At 41.9% G+C, this 16,696-nt stretch overlaps 1 protein-coding gene across 1 annotated transcript in view; it reads right to left on the bottom strand.

Annotated features, from left to right (window-relative positions):
- The window catches only part of zfpm1 (zinc finger protein, FOG family member 1), a 105,320-nt gene that overhangs the window by 9,551 nt on the left and 79,073 nt on the right, over nucleotides 1-16,696 (bottom strand). The gene's annotated exons all lie outside the window — the stretch shown is intronic.

The following is a 16,696-nucleotide window of genomic DNA, read 5'->3' on the forward strand; positions in this document are numbered from 1 at the left end:
GGATCATTTCGGTTTTAGAGACCTGCTCAGTTTCTGCTCAGTTTCTGGGTGAGTTGTGGAAAATGTTCTGAAGCGGAGGCTAAATTCTCATAATTCTTTCTTTTAAAAAATTTATTCCATCTATTACAGTATCATTGTATATATGTATATGGACTCCTGACCGATTAACAGATCAATGTCTGTTTTGTTAATTGGAAGAATTTATATTTTCAAAATAAAAGTTAATTTATTGTTCTAAGCACTACGATAGATTTTTTCCTCCATAATGAGCTCTTTTATTCATGTATTTTGATTGTGGGGGATAAAATATCCAAACTTATGACTATATAATAGTAAAAGGAAAATCCTACTATTATATTTATCATCAGCTGGAATCACAAAGAACCTCTCTCTTCCTCTGGATTTATTCTTAGTGTAAAAAAACACTGCAAAATCAGACTATCAATCAGATTATGAAGCATAAAATTAAAATCTGACATTAAATGAGAAAATAAATAAATAAATTTTTATTTATATAGCACCTTTCAAGACAGAATCACAAAGTGCTGCACATAAGATTACAAGTCATAAAAACAACCAAAGTGTTTGTATAAGTGTAGCCCAATTTGGACTGATTCTCATATAGCGCCTTTCTACTCTCCCACAGTACTCAAAGCGCTGTATACAACACGCCTCATTCACCCATGCACTTCTAAACACAAGTGCAAACTACTCTACATTCACACTCCGATGAACACATCAGAGGGCAACTTGGGGTTAGCATCTTGCCCAACGATATTTGACATGCAGACTGGGGAAGTCAATGATCAAACCACCAACCTTCCAATCAGCAGCTGACTTGCTCTACCACCTGAGCCACAGCCACCCAGCCATAACTAGCTTTTGCTCCATGATGCTACATTTAAATTCTGGGCTTCCACAAAGCTTGAAAATGATCATCCAAACTCTGGTGTCATCACGTGATGATGCGTGGTTTACTCATTGTGACCCCCCCCCTCCCAGATTAGATATCTAATTTGTTTCATGATAAACATGAATAAACATGTTACTGGGGAAAACCCCTTTAAAGCATGCCCAAGCTCAAATTCAACCTGTCGCCTAAACATCACCGCCAAATCAAGTAAAACATCTGCTATTGTCTTCTTCAAGTATTACCGCTCTTCTTTTAACTACCAGCAGATAATCACCAAAATCAAAGCATTAATTGTAGCCAGCTGGGACGACACAGCCACACGTGAGTATCCAGTGTGCGGCCAGCGGTAAACACCGGTTTATGAAAAGGCCGTCAGTGAGCAGAGGATGATTACAGCCCCAGAAGGAAATGAGGGAGCACAAGCGGAACAAAGCAACCCCGAAAATGAAGAAAAAAGAGGAATAAAAGAGGAAGAGGGACCTCAGGAGAAAGGAGAGAAGAAAAGGAAGAGGAAAAAAGATCTGATGAAGTCGACAGGCAGCTATTCAAAGGGCAGCCATAATAAGATCCACGGTGGATACACTGGACAAAGAGTGTAGAGTCAACATCCACTGTCTGTATGTGTGGAGGTATGACACACACACACACACACACACACACACACACACACACACACACACACACACACACACACACGAGTCCTGAGTACAATCCTGTCTTTGTTTATATGTGGCTGTGGGAGCACTCCCACCACATGTGTGTGTCCCATCACTGATAACTCTCAGCGAGGCCTTTCTTCTGTACTTCTGCACCAGCACATTATTCCTCAAACACCACCAACACCACCTTTCCTCCATCAGAGTTTCTGTTTAAGTATCATACTCCAGACATCACCACGAATATTCAAAATATAATCTTTCTACAACCAACAGAGATAAATAATAATAAAGGTGGATTTGACTGGGTTGTGACAGCTGCAGCGACTCCACGGGGAAGAGAAGAAATCTCTGATGCAGTGACCGACTGTCCTCACTGTGTGAGAGCTGCACAGCGATGCAGTACCGTTCACTCTCCACCAAGAGGAAGCATTCCCTCAGCACAGGACGTGACGGACCTCACTGAGCAGTTACAGTCGATGAGAGAAGCACAGAGAAGCTTCCTGCTTTATTTTCCCTGTCACGTTCAACGCTGGCGTCTTCCATGACTTTTGGTGTTTTTAAGTCTGATTTTCCTCCAAACACGCTGTAGATTTGTCTCAATGTTTCAGTAAGTTTCCTTTTTAAAAATATTTTCTGTTTGCAAAAAAATTCCAGATATGACCCGACCACTGGGCACCTTCTGAAAGGGTTCCCCTTTTTATCAAATTAAAAGTGGCATTAAATTTGAAACTGAAGAATTATTCATTTTATATTATTATAAAATGAATAATTAATTTATATAATTATTTATTATTTATACAGAATTATTCATTATTCATATACAGACTTATTCAGAATTATTCATTCTGGGAGGAAAAAAAGGAGGAAATTCATGGAAAGCCAGTGACGGGCTCTGCTGACACACTGCATGCACTTGGCCAAAGAAAAGATGAGTGAGGCTGATTCTCACTGCTCGTGTATCTGACCTTCACCATCTGTAACAAACCCGTCACATAAAAAAGTCCTTAAAATGATCTTTAGAGAGAACTACACTGACCACAGACAGCACACACGATCATCTATAATTGTTCTATTAGTGGAAAATGTTCAGTGTGATATACTGCATTAGTCTCAATTCATCAATATAATTAGTCATAAACTGCTGATAAACAAACACGTCAAATCACCAGTTTGGACCAGTGAGAGGAAAAAAGTTGTTTCTCCTCGTCTGCAGCAGGTCTGTGACATCACAGGATTATTGGGATTTTTAATCCTGCAACCAGTGAATAAATACCTGAAAATACTTTTTCATTGCGGCTCGATGTTAATGTTCAGGTTTCATAACTGCTGTAATTACTTATTTTATTGATTTATTTTTTAGTTTTCTGTAAAAAATTCCAAACACTTTGAATACAAATAAAATCCTCCTTACAAAAGCAGCGCTGTGATGTTCACCATCAGGTATGATGCAGGTTTTAGGAGTTAATACAAAGTTATCTTGCAGATATTAAAGAACTAATTAAACATTGATCAAGTAATGCAATTGAAAAAGTAGCGATTTCCTAATTATACAGCATTTAAAATGTGTGCATCTTTGATTGAAGTTATTTGTTGCTGGTTACATAAAGTATGATTATTACTCAACCAGTTCACAAATCTATTTATTATATTATGTATGTAATTCAGTTTAATCTCATTATTCTGCTTGTTTAAGTTTATTTTTGTAACTGTGGACAGGTGTAGTATTTATCACCACAGCAGTTTGTATTACTGTGTTAAAAAAATGAATAACCTGTACTGTAGTTTTATATTTTATGTTTGTTTTATAATCATCTCATTTTATTTTTATACTGAAATCTTGTTTTTAATCCAGTGAACTAAAATGTCATTAATAATAATAAAATTAATGGAGAAACATATGAGTAGGAATAGCAAACGGCTTTGTTACTGATTAGTGAAGCAGATAATGACACATTCAGAGGAAACATGGAGAAATGCAAATAGCAGAAAACAAACTGAGATTCTTGAGAAAGCCTGCGTGTGCAGATCAAACCATCACTTTAAAACCTGTGTGTTTTTAACAAGTTTGATTTGATGTTCACTTTTATTCTTGTGTAATTTGTGACACTGACCTGTTAGCATATTCAGTACTTTGTTAATGGTCTTATATTATTCATGTTTTAAGCTGCTGTTTTATTGTGAAGCACCGTTGGTTTTTAAATGTGCTATATAAATAAAGTTGTATTGTATCGCATAAACACTGATGCTCTGGTGAGAAGACACCGTGCAGTGGCTTTTTCACCTTAACTTTGTGTGTTTTAAAGATGTTATATATGTCTCACCACAACTGAACCGCAGAGGACAAATATGAGGTAAAAATCAGGAACCACTTACGTGAGGTTTCAACTGTTTTAACTAAACTCTAAAAGCAGAAAATTCAGAATTTAAACTTTTAACTACAAAAGGAAAAAGAGAGCGCTGCTTCTTTAGAATTACAGGCTTGTTTTAGGAATTACTTTCAGATGTTACGCATTCATGTGAAGGCCTTCCCAAAAATATTTCAGAGCTGCTCTCCTCTTATCATCAACCTCAGTGCAGCTTAGCGTGAGCTCCTCCAACAGCTGCTGCCTGTTCATTGTTCAGAGGACATTTTAGACCAGGCTTAACTACGCTCTAATATCAGTTTGACTGCACTGCAAAAATAAAAGACTTGGGTTAAAATTACACAAGGTTAGACTGCTGTTAACTAAGCTTGGGAAAAATCAATGGCTCGTGCACACAGGCAGCTGGCTTTGTTTGTCCGTGTGAGTGAATCTATTCTCAGAAGCTCGTATACACAAAGAAGCCAAAAGATTTCAGCTCTGCTGTATGTATTGAGACGTTACGCCACAGAAGCGTTCAACACTCTTTGCTTATCTCTATTTTTGTGTCTGCTGGGGTAAACACTGCTGAGCAGGTATTATGTAAACCAGTTGGCCATTTTTGTTCTTTAAAAGCCTCCATTTACCCAGAATTCTTTGTCCCACTTAACATAGTCAATGACTAAATTTAGACATGTGCCAAACTTGTAATCATTTGGTTTGCCTCAGCCACAGTCGAGGTCTGTATTGGTGAAACTGGCCCCTGGTGAAACCTGAAAGAGTGGTGAATCGCTCCCTGCCTCTCAGGGACGTTGGTTTTATACCTAATCGTGTTTCTCATTAACCTTATTAGTTATGAGGTGCTGCAGCTAATTTTTTAAGCACTGCAACATTTTTCCGTTCTTTTGTTGCTCTTTTCACAACTTTTTACAGCAATTTATCTCAGTTTTCAAATAAACGCATTTGCAATTTCATTTTGCACAGTGTTTTTTCCCCTTATCTCTCTCTTTACATAAAGCAGCTATAACACTGGTTTGGTCAATAATACCTAACGTGAAGTCTTGCCACTGTTAGCTGAAGACATCGGGCAGTGTGTTATGATCAGACAGCTCATTGGAATATCTGAAGAAGATGGATGTTGGAAAGACAGTGAGAAGAGAGAGGGAAAGGACAGAAGGAAGGAAGCCTCTCAGTCTGTTGCACGTTAAAGATTGAGGCAGAGCGTATTGTATTTCATGGGGGACTAGCGCTGATGTGGAGATACGGCTGCTTTTGTTTTAATTTGTAACCCAATGCTGGAGCCGTCTGAGCTGTAAGTACTGCTAATTTGCTTCAGACTAATTCATCACGGCCACGGCTTTGGAATTCACCATGATAGGGCAATGGGGAGAGCTCACTAGCGCGCAAGTGGAAATAACACACACACACACACACACACACACACACACACACACACACACACACGCATATTTTATACATATAAATGCACAAATAGCAAAACAAAATGGAAAACACACACACACACACACATGCTCATCCTTTAAAGATCTAAAATAAATATTAAATAATTGAAGAGCGTGATGCACTCCCTTCTCTTCTTATTTCAGAACTAATAACACTTCAGCCTCTCCCCGATGGAGTTTCCTCTCCGACCACAACGACGTCAACAAGCTAGCACAAAAGAAACATGATAATAGAATATTTGTTTTTGGAGTTATTGATTGAACGTTAACGTCATAGATGTTGTGAAATGTCACATGCAATTTCCATTTATTTTCATATCTGATGTCTGACCAGATAAATCATCCCAGTGAGACGTGGCAGCTTTTCCACCCTCATGATGACTCACACTAGGGGCAATTCTCAAAACTATTCTCTACCATACTTCTTTGTAATCCTGTCAGCATGTAAGCCAGCTGCATGGAGGACACTGTAGACCCGAAGAGCCGAAGACTAACCAAGGCTCGATTGTTTGATGTGGGTCATTAATACCATCCCAGGAGGGCATGTGGGGGCAGTTCCAGGTTTGCAGTAGCAAAGCTAGCAGATGTGAAGCAGGTTCAGTTATGATTAGTTGTGCTGTGTTTTTGGTTTTGTTAAGTTATGTCATAGTGTAAAAACAGGTCAACTGGCCAGCCTCCAGATGTGAACACAGGAAACCTGAAGGAGTGAAGAAAAATATTTGTATTTAGGAGCACATCCCACATCTGTGGTCTCATTGGAATTCAGGAAACACTGCGGGAGCTACAGTAGCATGCAAACGCCTGCACGGGCTGTGTTAAAACTCCAAGATTACTTAGAAATCTATCAGTCATTCGGCCTGCTTGTCCTTGGTATGCCCACAGCTGAATCTAAAGGAGATAGAGATCAATTGTTGTCCTGCAGATGCTGCTAGTTTTTGCTTGGACAAAGCTAAAGTAGATGATTCGGCTCATGGAAGTAAATCACAACGTCACCTAATACCAGCAACGCTAACAGATAATCTGCTGTGTCAAACTGCAACAAGGAGAACACGCTACTTTACACACTTTACAGTCACACACACACACACAGTTTCACATGAGATAATGAGAGTCAGCGAGGCAGAGGGCCAGATCACACTTTGTGTGTGTGTGTGTAATTAACCAGGCCAGTAGAGAATGCAGATGCCAGAGATGTGCGAGTGAGTTAAGGAGAAGGGAGAGGCCACCGGATGTTATCAAAGCCCTTTTCACTTCTCTTGGGCTGAAGCCGATCACAATGACTCAAACGGCCAACGTTCGCCTCTGGAACGTCTGGACCAACAAAGAGTCAACCTTCTCAAGTTTTCAGAGCAGCCAAACACTATTATCTAAAGGTGGATAATGAAAATAGCACAAACATAAGAATCTTAGAAACAGCCATTGTTTCATGGCCGCATCACCTCCCTGCTTTTACTTGGTTAGCAAAGCAAGGGCCTTCAGACGGGTAAGTTTGAATGCTGAAACATTGGCATTGACACCACCTTGCAGCTAACTGAGACACAGTCCGTATGTAGCATAGAACATGGAAATGTACTATGAGTGTTTCCTATTTACAGAAAGAGCCCAGAATAGAAGGTGAGGGTTTTCAGATAATGATACGTGCAAATGTGCTGGTATGAACAGTGTCTGTAAAGGAAAACGAAAAAAGAAGAGAACTCAGAGACGAGCCATTGTTTCATGAAAGCAGCACGATCAAATGAAGATCAGGAGATCCACACGGATGTCGGTGTATCGAGTGCAAAAACTCCTCGCCGTCTTTCTTCTTTCTTTCCCGTCACCTAAACTATCCACGCAGCCCTCCATCTATCAGTGGGATGTCAGGCCTCCGCGGCAGAGCTCCATCTTGGTTGAGAGCGCTGCCTTAAGCCCCATCAGCCGGAGGAGAGTCTTTGAGCTGCAGTCTAAGCCCCTCGCCCGGACCCTGGTCCCTTCATGAATATTAACCAGCCCCGAGCCCGGCTTTAATCTGCCTGATTCCCGCACTGCTGCCGCCGCGACGATAGCGAATCTAATTATTTGGTCTGATATTAACCCCCCACCCCCCCGCGCACACCATTCCCACCCCCAATACTGTGTCTCCACTACAGCTTCTGTAACATTCATGTGTGTCAGTGCAAGCACACACTGACTGAGCTCTCCAACCACTTTTTTTTTCTGCCAAAGTCATTGCACATATAACATCCATTCACACACCTCTCTCTCTCTCTCTCTCTCACCCCCCCTCCCCTGCCCGCCACCTCCAGCGCAGCCTGCGACGCCCTCTTCTTATCAGGTCCAAAAACGCCCTCCTCCTATGCTGATAAAACTTGAATGCAAATGATGCTGGGCTGATTTCATTTCTTCATTTTCTTCCTCCACTCCCTCATTCAGTATCAGAATGGCTCCTTGCTCAACCTCTCTCTCTCTCTCTCTCTGCAGACCCAAACACCACCGACGATGATGATGATGATGATGATCATCATCATCATCATGGTAACAGCAACTTTCCCAGAACTATCCCCAACACCTGACCCCATGTCACATCGCCTCGTGGTCTATGTGGATGTCAATTAAAGCAGAAGAAAAAGACTAAGAGCCGCCCTCATCTCAGCACCTCCACCAGCAGCCTGTAGATGAGCAGATTAAGATTTCTCTGCGCAGCTGTCAACTGCCACAGTTTTACTGCTACCACTGGGGAATAAGTATGTTTGTATATGCAAATAACCTCTGGTACATCAAGCACATCTATGTCTCAATGCTGGATACTGTTTCACGTCGTCTAATATAGTTTACATTGCTGTAAAACAGACGGAACGTGACCGCGGGATGGTTATTAAATGTAAAACAAGTCAATAATGATAGACACAGATCCGTGTTCTTAACAGAACCCAGATTACCCAGATTATTCCACACTAAAATGGCTTCTTTAGATAAAAGATGGGAAAATGTCTTTGTTTTATTGAGCGTGGAAAACAAAACATAACAAAAATGGACCTTTTCTAGTATTTATGACAGTCTGTAAATGAGGAAGAGAGAAAATTCATGATTCCAGGCCAGGAAACATGCACCAATTTTCTTGCTGTACTTAATGCAAACAGAACAAAGTTTTCTAATAGTTTCAACTCAGGAAAAGAAAACCTGAGTTTAGAGATGGAAGTGATGCTTGAGTCACACTAAGGTAAAAAAGAGACAAGAACAAAAGACTTGTAACTGCCCGGTGACTGCATGGACTTTTTCCACTTACACCGACTCGATTGCAAGTCGTCGCGACAACCAACTGGTCGCCCAGAGTCAAGTCAAGTGGCTTTTTTGTCATTTCAACCATGTGCAGTGGTACAGTACACAGTGAAATATGAGAACGTTCCTCCAAGACCCTGGTGCTACAAATGACATATAACAGACAATCAACACAGGACTACAGAAAGTGCAAGTGTGCAAAAACTGCACAAAATGCAAAAAAACTAAACAACACAAAGACAGAGCAGAACGATACAGACACAACAGTGCAATAGAAAAGTGCAACAAGGACAGAGGGTTGTGCAAAAGACTGAGCTTTGTGCAAAAAGTAACTTGATGTATATGAAGGTTTGTGTGTGTGTGTGTGTGTGTGTGTGTGTGTGTGCGTATGAGATTGTGCAGGTAAGTGCTATATAACAGGGTTATACTACCGTTATAATGCACAGATCACTCAGTGGTGGGAAACCTCTCCCCAAGCAATCACAGGACGACTCAGACTAACCGCAAACACTCAGACCGACTGGAAGATTCATATAAACACACTGTTTCACTTCTACGGGGTTCTGGCTGCGCTCATAATGTAAGTAGCTAATTGGAATTTCTGTTGAATGTAGATAGCAACAGATCTGCTACCTGATAGCATTAGATTTGTATTTTCACCAATTTATTTTTGGTGCATGTAGTCACCAGCTTGACTTCATTCAACTGCAAACTGATAGCAGAGTCCATATTACTGCTGTTTTACCACTGTCTGGACACACCAAACTCACCACCTTCAAAGCAACACACCAAAGGCGACAGGACTGCAAGTTTATTCCACATGGTTCCAATAAATTTGTTATGTGTGTGTGCAACTTGTGCAACTTTGGTTTTTGACATAGAAGGTATGTCAAACAGCTATGTTATATAGAAATTAGTAATAGCAGTTATTTTATGGAAACCAGTGCTGTGAAATACACTTCCTGTTGTATTTATTTGCCCCTTAAAGCCAATCAGAAGAACCTGGCTAAAGGAGAGGGTGGCATTAAAGGGGGAGGAGCTAAAACAGCTTGTTTAACAAACAGAATGAACTGAGCGGTTACAAAAAGCTCCACTGAAGTGTGAATCATGCAAAAGTCCTATAATAGAGCTCAAGAATAAAGGACATGGGCCTGGGAATGAGCAGAAATGATCCTGTGTAATCGTCGGCACTAGGCTTCTCACATGTGCACAATAACTCCTTTTCAGGCCCTAGATATCACTGTAAAGTATGAATTTCTTTGGGTTTTGGACTGTTGAAGTGTAATGGGCATATTAGAGGCCTTTGAGCAGATCACAACATACTCAAAAAAAGCTGCAAAATCCTCTCCTACATTAAATGCTTCAAACAGTTTGTGGGAATTTAATAAGCTGCTCTGCTCCTTTCCTGACCTTTTCAACCATGGCCGTTCATTCACTCCCCTCACAGAATCATTCATTCAATCATCCCAATTCACTCTCTTCCTCCCTTCTCCACTTTCACTGTCTCTCCTGCACCGCCTCCTTCCTTTTATGCACCTCTTTCTTTCTTAATCTCCGATTCTTTTTCCTCTCCTCTCCTCTCTCATTCCTACACTTCCGTCCGTCCGTCCATCTGCCTGCCCCTCCTTCCACCGTCCTATCTCTCCCTCTTTTCTCAGTCCGTCTCTCGTTCTATCTCTCGGCCACAGGAAATAGTTTCTTTTGCAATCCAGAGAGTTGGAGGGGTGTACTCACTGTCCCAAACAAAGAGGTCACTGTGTGAATCCTCCAAAAATACAAAGAAGAAAAGGAAGGCAGATAAAATCAGAAACCTACTCTCATCCGCCTCTCGCATACAAACACACATGCACACACTTTACCTCCGCTGTACTCGAGCAAAGCATTTCCCTAACATTCAACAGAGACACAAGATACTTTTTTCTTTTTAATGCTGTGTATTCTGCACACACAGGATAAATGCTGTCAGTACAGTATACAGCCAAGGCTAGGTGGCAGCTAGTGAAAGCTTATTCCCTTTAGCAGGGGTGCTCCTACACAGCCGCATGTATCGCCGCACACCTCAGAGAAGAGAAGGAATGAGGAAAAAATAGAGGGAGTCTGGTTTGATGAGCTGCATGCAAATGACATGTAAAAATATAAAACTGCGATACTTAAAACGGGGGCTGAGATAAGAGATTTGAAAATGAGGCACTCTTGGAAAGCGGGCTCCTGAACTGCAGGAGATGAGGCTCAGAGATAGACAGGATAGAGGTTTTCCCTCTCCTCTTCTCTCCTCTCCTACGCCACCACCACCTCCTCCTCCTCCTTTTTCCATCCTCCTCCACCCTGCAAAAGCCGGTGCAGATGACAGCGAGATGCAGATACCAGCCAGTCACTGCCACTGAGTGATGAACACATCCTCCCTCCTTCTTGTTTAACCCTCGTCTTCCACGGTTTTCTCACCTCTCTTCCACTTCTCTCATATTTCTCTTTGTTCCTAATGTTTTGTTTCCCTCCTTTCTGTTCGGCCATCCTTTGTTCCTTCTCTCTGGGCCAACTCTATCAGTATCGGTCCATTTTATCTTTTTTGAGGGAGTTTTTTCCTCTCTCCTGGGGTGATAGACTCTTCTGTCAGAGCCAGACTGACAATCAGACAGCTACTGTCACGATGTGGGGAAATCATATGACAGGTGAGGGTAAATGTAGCCAATACTGAGCACGCTGATTCAGTCAGATGGATGCTGGTTCCCCTTAATGCCATGATGGTCAACATTTTCAGCCATAACGTCTATCACTCAAGGGTTTTACCCCCCCCCTTAAAAGCTCTAGTTGTTGACATATTTAAAGCTACAGTATAATGTCAGCTCAGTCAGGACCACTGTAGTCAGAAGAGCAGGAATTTATATCTAGAGTTGTGAAACCTTCTCATCCTTTCACACATTATTCACAACAGATGACAATAATTAAGATGCAGCATTAAAAGGTGGGAGGTGGGTTGCAGAGTGGCTTGCAGCAACTTAAATAAAAATATGATAGTATATGATACATGAGAATTGGCAATTGGATGTGTAGAAGAATATCAACTGATCTGCAGGAATTACAGCTGAGCTTAACTTTGTCGCCTGGCTGAACTGATGCTATGCTCGACTTAGAGCATGCTTAGCCGTTTGTGCTGCGATGCATTTTCGAGTGGAAGGATTATTTCTAGAGGGACTCAGTCAGACGTGACAGAATCAATTAGGGAATAGGGAATATCTAGGCAACCACACTGATCTCAAGCAGGGATTAGCACTACCTTTGAGAAGGCAACGATACGTGTGTTGTTAAGTTTGTTGTGTTTTCCGTTTGACGTGCAGTTACTACTTGCAGTCCTTACCAAAATGAAATTAGCTGAATACAAAGCTAAGCAAGAGCCAGTTTAACTTGTGATAGAAGGTATGACAGCCTGAAAGTAGCAGCTACCGCTAGCTAAAAGTTTTTTTGGGTCGATAAGGTCCGCCAGTGATATTCGATATTTGAAATGGTTGTTTGTGGGAAAGCTAACATAACGTGGACAAAGCCAGCAGCAAAGGGTCACCATGCCAGCAGCTTTTCTTTGTATGATTGCAATAGCTTTTGATTACACTGGCCAAGATACCAGTCAGAGGTCCCATGGCAACCTATGGTCACTAGTGACTGCTTAGTGAGTTGTTACTGTAGGTTGTTGGCTGTTACTGGGTAAAAGTGCTTGCAAAGATAGTGCTCCAAAAAAACCTTCTTGTAATTGCTTTGGTTGCTAAAACTTCTGCGACTTATCTGTTAGCGACCAAAGCAATCGTAAAGAGGTTTTGGATTTAGCACCGTATTCTGCCAACAAAGTGCAGCAAATAGTCGGGGAAAACACATCCAGCCATTTAAGCTTGTGTGACCAGCTGCTGCTGTTGTTGGTTCATTAAACCGCAAAGAGAGTGCAGTGCAATACTTTAAAATCCAACAAAACAACACCAAGGTGATGCGATTCGGCCATGACCACTACTGGCGATCTTTGGGCTCTGCCATTGTGGAATCCGCCCACACCTCCTTCAACGGTGTCCTTGAGCTGGAGTTGGAGGATGAAGGAGAAATAAATGAAATGGTAACCATGCACTTTTAGCAATGTAAACAAGGGTTTTGCCAAATGATATTCAAACACAGACTTCCCATCCATGATATTTCTCAGCTAGCTACTACAAGCCACGAGCCAACAAAGATAAGCATGGCTTCATATCACATTTGACTTCATTTTTGTGTATGCCTCAGGGTGCGGGATGAGTTATCTCAAATATTTAAACATTTTACTGCAAGATAGCACAGGGATTCGATATATGAATACTTTAAAATGCAGGTAAAGGGAGACGTTTAAAAAACATTTTTTCCTGTGTCTTTAATGCTAAATATTATTGTTGTTGCACTCTGCCTCTGTTTTAGGAACGCCACTTATGTCTCACGTTCTTCTGGGGGGCATCACAGAAGGTGTCTCAACACTCACCGTAATCATCGATTTGTCATCTTCTGAAGGAGCACCATTTTAATTAACATTCTAATTTGATGGGCGGAGGAGAGAAAGAAACACAGAGGCTGAGAAACACTGTTGATGAGTCCAGATAAACTGCAAAAGATCAGAATCAGGATGTAAACAAACCGATTCAGAGTCAACACACATACACAAAAAAAAGAAAAAGGAAAAACGAGGAGAAAACTGCTTGAGAGACAGTAAGGAGGAGACGGTGATCACCTTCACTCGTCCTTCTCGGGGAGTGAGGGAAAGAGGAAGTGGAGAGTAGATGAGGTAGAGGGGAAGAGAGATAGAGAGTGAGAAGAGACTACCCAAAAAGTGTTTGAAAAGCCGTGGGTGGCGCGCCTTATCGCCCCAGTTCTCCTGGAGAGATTATTGGGGGATTAGTGCGAACGCTTGTTTCTAAAACATGATGAAAAGACGTTCGGCGCGTGATAACGCTTTGAACTCCCCTACTCTACTCCTTCTAGGATCGTGCCTTGGGGCTGCCTTTCCACGAAAGACAAGATTGGGGTGGGGTGAGCTGTTGGGTGCTGTTGAAGGGGGGGGAACAATAGGAACGATGTAAGCGGAGTTTCTCCTGTGGTGCAGACTTCTTCTAGGACATCTGTCCTTTTGGAAGACGCAACAGATGCAGCAAACTCTGCTCCCTCTTTAGCATCATCACTTCATCCTTCATTTGAGCTAAAATTTCACAAGTCCTACAACTTCTATCCAATCGCACGCAACCGCACTATCAGTTAATTAAAGCAGGATCCAATCAGAAGAAGCGGAGATATAATATCAGATCTGTTATGTGCGATCCAATCAGAAAAGCAGCAGTGGCGTGCTCGCTCCTGGGTTGCCATGGGAGGCTCGCCGAGGAGGACCTGGTTGTTCACTCAACCAAAAACTGTGAGGAATCAGCAGCCAGCTGATCAGTTGATCAGTAAACATTATTATACCCTGTTCTAAAGTCCAACAGCCATATCAGCCAGAATATATTTAAATAGATAAATGGTTTTACGCCTCTTTCTCAAGAGATGCAAATGGCAGAATTTCCATATGACACAGGCCAGTTAACACGCTGCTAATCTAATGAAGGAGATCTGTTGGAGGGAGAACGAGAACTGGATCTCATCTGCCTCTCTCCCTCGCTCTCTCTGCCCCACCCTGATTTCTCAGAACTCACACCCATGCATAAAACAACACACAGCTAAGGAACCATCAAAGGCGCAGTTCGACAAAGAAAAATATCTCTGATGTTTCTGTACGTGTTTCTGCACATCCAAACACAGTGTTGTTGAGTCACTGGGTAGACCTGGTATTGAAATCTTATGGGCCCAAGTTAGTTGAGGGAGGTTAATTGAGAAAGAGTGAAGAAGGCCAATACTGCAAGGGGTGGGGCTGAGAATGGGCCGTGCCAATCTTACCAAGAAATGAAGTGAAAGCATGTCCAAATGCCAGTACAGTGCAGTGGGGAGGGTTGTGTCAGGAAACGCCTCGATATCTGAGCCAAACGAAAGGCAGATCAGCCAAAAGAAGAAGAAAGAGTACCTTCCTCAGGTCTGATTCAATAAGGTGTGGCACCAGAGCAAACTGGGTTTGAAAATGTCAGTATTTACAACGAGAGCGTGGTGAGCAGACTCAGTTGCAATATGAGTTTCTGTCTCACACACAAAATATGAGGAAAAGTATATTTAGTCTTACAAACTGACTTACTAATGTTTGCGACACACAACTTCCATGAACTGCGCTGAAAAAAAGAAAAGCATGTCCTATGTTTTAGTTATTTATTTTTGTATTTGATACTGAAACAAACTGACTGCCCCTGAGTTTAGGAAACAGCACGACATTTGTAAATTGCCCTGAAGAGGGGAACTCACACACGTCATTTTGACCCGTTTATTTAATCCGGAAGAATGAAAAGTGAAAGTTTTACTTTTGTTTGGTATTTTATCATAAAAATATTATTTTATTCTTATACAGAAACCACCAGGACGCATTAGAGAATGGAGGAATTGTGGAAAACTTTGGTCCCTTTCTATTATCTGGGAATAAATTACACCGAAAGTCAAAGGCCTACTGTAAGAATAAGACAACACAATATTAAACAGTTTTCACATTTTCTGTTAATCACTTTTTTTTGGGGGGGGGGGGGGGGGGGGGGGGGGGGGGGGGTTAGTTAGAAGTTCAAACAATATCCAGTAAACCTGTGACACATCCAATGTGATCTCTGTTATTGATGAAGCGTCCTTGTTTGTTTTGTAACAAAAATACTTCATCTATAGCAACAGCGATGATAACGTGACGATTAGTTGAAGCTAATGAGGAAATACTTCAAAAGCTGACATTTGAGATGATTTGGAGGTGGATTAGTGCACATGACACAGGGAACTAGTTTATCTTGGAAGGAAGCTTTAACATCAAACACTGAAGTTATGTGAGTGGTATACAGTGCAACCCACATAACCTTTATGAGGGAACGCACTATTTAAGGAACAATATTTGTCTTTCAAAACTGACATTTTGCTCTCAAAATACTCAAAATATCTCAAAACACTGATATATATCCTGCTAGAGATTCCAACTGTTTTACATAGATTTGACAGAGAGATCCTAACAACTAAGAGGCTGTAGGCTAACCCAGATTCATTATTAGTTAGTATGCACTTTCAGACCCAAACTCACATCTAAAACCCTGATGTTGGCCAGCAGATCGGGGTGAAAAGATACATTTAAATGATAAAAGCCATGAAAACTGTGCCGTTTTTTAATTCATAAATTCAAATAAAAGCTATGTGAAATGAGTTTATCATTAGCATTGAAAGTGTTTTAGGCTCACACTTTGGCAGAGCAGAAGAAGATGAGCAGATTTCTCCTCCCCAACAGACTAAGGAGGATAGCCCTGACCCCTGCTGACCCAGGAGGGAGGGAGGCGGGGAAGGATTGAGGGTTGGATAGAGGGCGGGGGTGGAGGGGGGAATGGAGTGACAGGGGGAGAAACACAGGAGGAATGTGAGATTACGGCCACTATCTCCAGCAGATACCGAAGGTCCGTCTCCTCACTCCTTTAGTCCGCAGATAGGAAGGGGGGAGAGGGGAGGAGTGGGGACAGAAAATGAGGAAGAAGAGGGAGAAAATGAGTTTTTAAGAGTCAGGACGAGATGCTTTCCATATGAATGCCAAGACCTCAGAAGAACAGAAAAAGACTATACAGTTTAGAGGAGGAATAGGACAGTATGGGCAGCGGAAGGGGAGGGGAGGAACAAAAGGTGATGGGTGAGCGTGTATGTGTGTGTATGTGAGAGTGTTAGAGCGCGCGCGCGCACACACACACACAAACATCTATCTGTACACTCAGAACCACACTGATAATAAACGAAATCTTAGAAATGAGAGCCTATCAAGCGGGAATCAATCACTGGGGTTTGTTGTCCAGGAGGATGGCGCCATGTGGAGATAAAAGACAGGCGGACGTCTGGGGAGGGCAGGGAGGAGAAGAGGGGAGAGGATGGAAGAGGATAGGACTCTGATGGAGAAAGGCCAGGATGTGTGGTATAAACTCCATCTAA

Source organism: Maylandia zebra, linkage group LG7 (genome assembly GCF_041146795.1).
Source record: "Maylandia zebra isolate NMK-2024a linkage group LG7, Mzebra_GT3a, whole genome shotgun sequence".
NCBI lineage: Eukaryota > Metazoa > Chordata > Actinopteri > Cichliformes > Cichlidae > Maylandia > Maylandia zebra.